Genomic DNA, 6,577 nt, shown 5'->3' with positions numbered 1-6,577 from the left:
AAAATCTCAGCCTTTCTGGGGTGCCGGGCTGGCTCTGTCCATAGAACCCTTGATCTCCGGGCGGTGAGTTCGAGCCCCATGTTGGGTGTGGAGCCTGCTTAAAAAAATAACATCACTGTGGAGCGTTCACCTGACTGGGGAGACCCCTCCAGACCTCTCAGCCCCCTCGGGAGTTATTGAACGTCCAGCACTGCCTGCACCAAGTGTCCAGGGCTCTCAAACCCCAAGGGACGGCCCCACTAGCAAGAGAGAGCAAGTTAAAAATGGAAAAGATCCGGAGTTTTGAATCAGATAGATCCGGTCCGGCCCCCCAACTCTGACACCTCATTCAGTCTCTCAAGGGCATCAGGCTGGCCCCGGACCCGGCAGCGAACAGGGCTCGTGCGTGGAGCCAGCTCTCCGGCCGTGCCGTGCAGGGCCGCCGTGGCCGGGCGGGTTCACCCCCCGTGCCTCCCTCTTGCTGGCTTGCCTTCCCGATGGCGGCAGACCACGAGCGCGTTTTCCAGGCTTCCTCGGCAGGGAAGGAAAGGTTCTGTGTGGATTCCGGTTCCGGGAACCCGTGCGCAATAACAGAACTCGGAGGCTTCCCGCACCGGGATAGGGCGGCAACTTTCCGGCCGCCCCGTTCGGCGGTGTGCCAAGCCTGGAAGGGCTGTCTCAAGGGCATCGGCCACTTAATCCCTCCACCCACACGGAGCCCACCCACTCTCTTCCGTGAGGGACTTAGGGAGTCGGAAAGGAAAGAAAGCATGATTAACATGGGTGGCGATTGCCACAAAGCAAACAAGGGGAGGACCGAGAGAGCTGGCTGGAGGCAAGAGGGAGAACAGGTTTGAGATTCGGTGGTTAGGGACGGAAGGTCTCCTTAAGGAGGTGACGTTTAAGATGGCATCCAAAGGTTGGGAAGGAGGCAGCCAGAAGGTGAGGGAATTGCCTTCCAGGTGGAAGGAACAGCGGATGCAAAGACCATCCCATGGAAAGTGGACTCGGTGTCTTCAAAGAGAGAACGGACAGAAGACCCGTGTGGCTGGTACAAGGGGAAGCTCCTTTTCCCTCCCTGAGCCTCAGTGTTCCCATCTGTAAAAGGGGCTGGACCCCCTGCCTGGCCAACTTTACTGGTTTCAGGAATTCAGTCCCTGAATTAGCTAATACAACTGATTATCTTTTGAAACCCCAAAGAGTTGGCACACTTCAAAATCTAAAGAGCTCTTTCCTTTCTTTCTTTAAATTTTTAAAATATTTTTAATGTTTATTTATTTTTGAGAGAGAGAGAGAGAGCACGAGCGGGGGAAGGGCAGGGAGAGAGGGAGACACAGAATCCAAAGCAGGCTCCAGGCTCTGAGCTGTCAGCACGGAGCCCGACGCGGGACTCGAACTCGTGAACCGCGAGATCGCGACCTGAGCCGAAGTCGGACGCTTCACCGACGGAGCCACCCAGGCGCCCCTAAAGAGCTCTTTCTATAATGGACCCTGGGCTAGCCGAGCATTTCCAGGGATTATTGGTCCGGATGGGCTGTGTGGGCTCGGAGCCAGGCACAGAGATCCTGGAACCACACTGCCTGGTTGGGTGACTTTGGGTAAGTTACTCAATCTGAGTTTATTTCCTAATCTGTAAAATGGGGAACAGCCGCAGCCTGCTGCGTAGCATTACAGCGTCAATGAAGCGAATTAATGGGAGTCGAGCAGGCCGTGCCTGGCACATAAAAGCGCTTGATAAGCATACACAATTTCTTGTACCTCCCGGAACCTCATGCCAACCCGAATGAGTACCGTCCCCACTGTACAGGTGAAGAAACGAAGCCTCGGAGAGGTTAATCGTCAGCCCAAGGCCACCGCTGGGAAGCAATTCGCATTTAAGCCCGGCTCTGTCTGGCTCTCTGGTCTTCCCTGCACTATCCCACGAGATCCAGCTGGGTCGTTGTCTTGTCTATAATTTCCACTGCTCAGAGGCTACAGAGGGTGCAGGGTTGACGTCCCCCTGCCCAAACATACGGCCCACGGGCCCTGCCATGGCCCGTGCGCTGGAACAGAACTCAGAATCTGGCTGGTGTCAATCACCACTGTCGTAGCACCTGGCAGCCCGAGACGGTCAGTTTTGCTGGACTACGCGTGTTGTGATTTCAGCTAGTGTCGGAGGAAGAAGAATAAAGCAGAGGGTGGGTGGGGAAACCCTCTTTGGGGAGGTGACAGTGGGGCACAGACGTGACTGAAGAGGGAGAGCCAGCTGCACGGATATCCGTGGCGATGGCATTTCAGACGGGGGGGGGGGAGCAAGTGCAAAGGTCCTGAGGCAGGTTGGGTGAGCCCAGCAAACGTGAATGCCTTCACATGCCGCAACAAGGAGTCCGGACTTCGCCTGCAAGTGCTGGAGACACCCCGAGGGTGTTTTCCGCAGGACCCCGCTCCGGCCTGAGTCATGTTTCAGAACATGAAACATGTTGTCAAAGGTTACCTCCCTCTGAGCCACACGGAGTAGGAAAGAACCGCTGTGTCAGGACAGGGACGGGGCAGCGGGGAGGAGGGGACGGGTCCTGGAGAGGCTCAGAAGGCAGCGGGTAGGGGACCCAACCCCCAGCGTCCCAGCACAGAGGAGACACCCGCAGGGCTGGGTGTGGAGACAAGTCTGGGCCGGGCGAAGGGAGTGGAGCCCGTCTGTACCCGCAAGACACCTCGCTTTGGCAGGGGCGTGCAGGGACATTTTCGGTTCACGCTCCCGGTCGTTCCTTTGAAGCTATTTATGGAAAGGCACCCAGGGGGGCTGCAAGGCCCGCGCGTCCACCGGAGGCCAAGCCACGCCCCTGAAAGCCGCGTGGCGCAGGTGGACCGGGCCTCCTTTTTCGTAACCTCTCCGGGCCTCTGTTTCTCCTCGGTGATGTGACACCGGCATAAAGCCTCCAGCAGGGTGTTGGGGCCACAGAAATGTCCGCCGTGCCCCTTCTACTCACGGTAACCAGGAAGGAGCGGTGGGCGTGAGCTGGAGGAATCAGGGGCGACTTCCTGGCGGAGGCGTGGCTGCAGCTGGAACTGGCAGGTCACAGCTCCGGCTAGCAGGCCTCCCCCAACCTGCGAAATCCCTGCTTGCGCTTCCGGAATCCCTGCCAGAACCCTCGGAAGCAGACACGAAACCAGCCTCAGGGTATAAATCCCCTGCCACTGCTGTGACAGATTGCCACAAATTCGATGGCTTCGAGTGACACAGACCTGCTCCTTTATAGCTGGGGACGTCGGAAGTCCGAAATGAGTCCTACGGGGCTAGACTCGAGGTGCCCGCGAGGCCGTCGTTCTGGAGGCCCCCACGACAATCCACCTCCTTGCTTTTTCCAGGGTTTAGAGCGCGATGGCCCCGCATGCCCCCAACCTCCCCCTCTGCCCTCGCGTCTGTCTCCTCCCTGACTCTGAACCTCCCGCCCCCCTCTCATACGGACCCCAGTGTTCACCCTGGGCCACCTGGGTAATCCAGGCTAATCTCTCCATCTCAAGATCCTTAATCACAACTACAAAGCCCCTCTGCCACGTAAGGTCACACAGTCACAGGCTCCAGGGATTAGGATGTGGACCCCTTTGGGGAAGGCGTCATTCTGCCTCCCAGATGGATCTAATGCACAGCAACGCCGAGGGGGGAGAAGTTGCCCTGAGTCCCGTGGCTCAAAAGCAGAGCTCCGGGCCCCGAGCCCTGTCTGTCAGACCGCAAAGCCCACAGTCGCCACCGTCTTGGGATTCCGGCTTTCGCTGTGTTTATCGTGCGAACCTGCATTTGCGCGCTTCAGCCGCTCTGCTGCGTTAATTCATTTAACAAATACCAACCGGGGGCGCCTGGGTGGCTCCGTTGGTTGGGCGTCCGACGTCGGCTCAGGTCACGATCTCGCGGTTCATGGGTTCGAGCCCCGCGTCCGGCTCTGTGCTGACAGCTCGGAGCCTGGGGCCCGCCTCGGATTCTGTGTCTCCCTCTCTCTCTGCCCCTCCCCTGCTCATGCTCTGTCTCTCTCTGTCTCAAAGATAAATGTAAAAAAAAAAAATCCTAATTGAGCACCTATTGTGTGCCAGGCAGTGTTCCGGGCGCTGGAGATACAGCGGCCACCGCCACAAGAGAACATCCCAGTCGGCACAAAGCCGACGGTCACTCGCTCATATCCATTTCGAAGCAAGTAAGAGAACCCCCAGCTCAAATCAGCTTGCCCAGTGAGATGGTTGGCTCCCACGGGACGTGGCAAGAAATCAGCAGGAAGAGGAGTTCTCAGCCCGGTTGAAAGTGCCCTCGTCATGGTCCCAAGTTCTTCCCACCCTCAGCTTTGCTCTTGTTCCCAATTCCCTCGTGGCCACAAACCGGTGCGTGGAGAACGAGAGACTTTCCCCAAAGCCTGCTGCTTTTGCTCACGTCTCATCGGCTGGATGCGGGTGCCACGTCCATGGCTTAACCGGTCTCCGGGAAGGGAAATGGGGTCACGGCGATTACCCAAGACCCGTGCAGATACCCCTTTCCCCTGCCCAGAGCTGGAGGAGTGTTGCACTTTCTTAACCGCGCACCGATGCAGGGTCTCCCCGCGAGAAAGATAATTGCTCTGGCATCAGACGGCTTGGGTTCAAATCGTGGCTCGGCCACATTCCCTCTGAGTAACTCTCTGGGCCTCAGTGTCCCCATCTGTAAAACGGGTACACGGTCACGGGACCTAGTTTCACAGGGTCGTGACCGTAGAATGAGTCAACCAGGCAAAGCCCGGCTCTCGACAAGCCTCAGCCACCATTAACTTTTTTTTTTCCGCTTCGAGACCCATCCTAGAAGCTGGGGGTGGGGTGAGGGAAGGACTCGTGTGATCACTCTGCCCAGAACACGCAAGGATTTGTGAGGTACTGACTAAGAGGGAGGTGTTGGGCTAAGTGTTTGGCACAAGGGGCCTGTCTCGCTTTTGCCTTTATCAGCTGCCCCTGGCAGGTGAGGAGACGGAGGGTCCAGGAAGGACCCCAGAGTGGCTCGGGTTACCCAGAGCAGAAGCGGAGAAGCAGGGTCTCCTGCGGGTAGATTCTTGGGCCCGCACGACGGTGGGAGCGTCCTATTGGCCGGAATCCGGTCACGGGCGCACTGCTGAATCCATCGCGGGAAAAGGAGATTGGACAGCCCACAGACCCACTGAGACCTTCTCTGGAGCGGATGGTGGGCTCGGCGACCCCCAGGCTCCCTGTCGGTGGAGGGTCTTAGGACCCCAATAAAGCCGGGCTTTTCCCTGCTGGCTAAGAACCAACCGGGACTCCTTTATCAGTCTTTCCTGAAGGGTAGCATCCATACCGCCGATGGCCCGCGAGGTAATTTTAGGTGGTGAACTTTTTAATAGGTTTTAGATGAAGCTTTCTAATCGTTATTAGTTTTTATAACAGCTATTATAACCTTTTATTTGTGGCCAGTGATACTGATTTTTCTTTTATGATAGCTGTACAATTTCCTTTTTAAAATAAGCTGACATGGCACTCTTCTGACCTTTGAAGTAATTACGCCCAAAAATAAAAATCACCTAATAACATAATAAAACAAAGTAAAATAAAAGAAAGTAAAATAAAAGAAAGTAAAATAAAATAAAATAAGATAAAATAAAATAAAAGAAAGTAAAATAAAATAAAATAAAATAAAATAAAATAAAATAAAATGTATAGGCAAATTCTCAACCATTCAGGCAAATTCTCAACTATTCAAATGGTTCGACCAGTTTGGAGAATGCTATCCGCTATAAACTGCTAAACCCTAAAACACAGGCCTGCCCCATGACCCAGCATCTATCCCGGGTGTATACCCTTTAGAAATGTGTCCGTGTGTTCATAAAAACACATGCACAAGGATTATTCAGGATAAAAATGATCCCGGGGCGCCTGGGTGGCTCAGTCAGTTAACATCTGACTTCGGCTCAGGTCATGATCTCACAGTTTATGAGTTTGAGCCCCGCGTCGGGCTCTGTGCTGACGGCTCAGAGCCTGGAGCCTGCTTCGGATTCTGTGTCTCCCTCTCTCTCTGCCCCTCCCCTGCTCATGCTCTGTCTCTCTCTCCCTGGCTCTCAATAGATAAATAAAAATTTAAAAAAAAAGAAGAAAAACGACCCTGAACGCCCATGAACCTGGATCGGGTAAATACATCGTTTATACCACGGAAGACCTCATCTACATATAACAAGATGGAGAAGACCAGACACAACAGAGTCCCAGCTGTAAGATTCTCTTAATGTAAAGTCTCAAAACTAGCCTGTAGTTAGAAGTCACCCTCGGGGGTTGTGATAGAAAAACCGTCTGGGCAGGGGGCAGTCCCGGGGAAGCTGGGAATGTGGTATTTCTTGAAGGTAGTGCTGGTTAGACGGGTATGCTCCCTTCGTGAATTCTTTAAGCTGTATGCTAAAGACTTGTGCCTTTTCTGTATGTGTAATATACCTCAATAAAAAGTTACAGGAAGCAAAGCACAGTGGCACCCTGGCTTATGAATATGTGCAGGTTTCCAGAAACGACTGGTGTCTGGGAATCTGTCTTCCATCATCATTGTTATCACACCTGTTTTTAGTGGGTGGAGTCGAACGAACAGCAAACACCCGTTGTGACCACGTAG

The sequence above is a fragment of the Felis catus genome, chromosome D3 (genome assembly GCF_018350175.1).
Source record: "Felis catus isolate Fca126 chromosome D3, F.catus_Fca126_mat1.0, whole genome shotgun sequence".
In the NCBI taxonomy this organism is placed as follows: Eukaryota; Metazoa; Chordata; class Mammalia; order Carnivora; family Felidae; genus Felis; species Felis catus.
Note: the sequence above shows the minus strand (reverse complement) of the source record.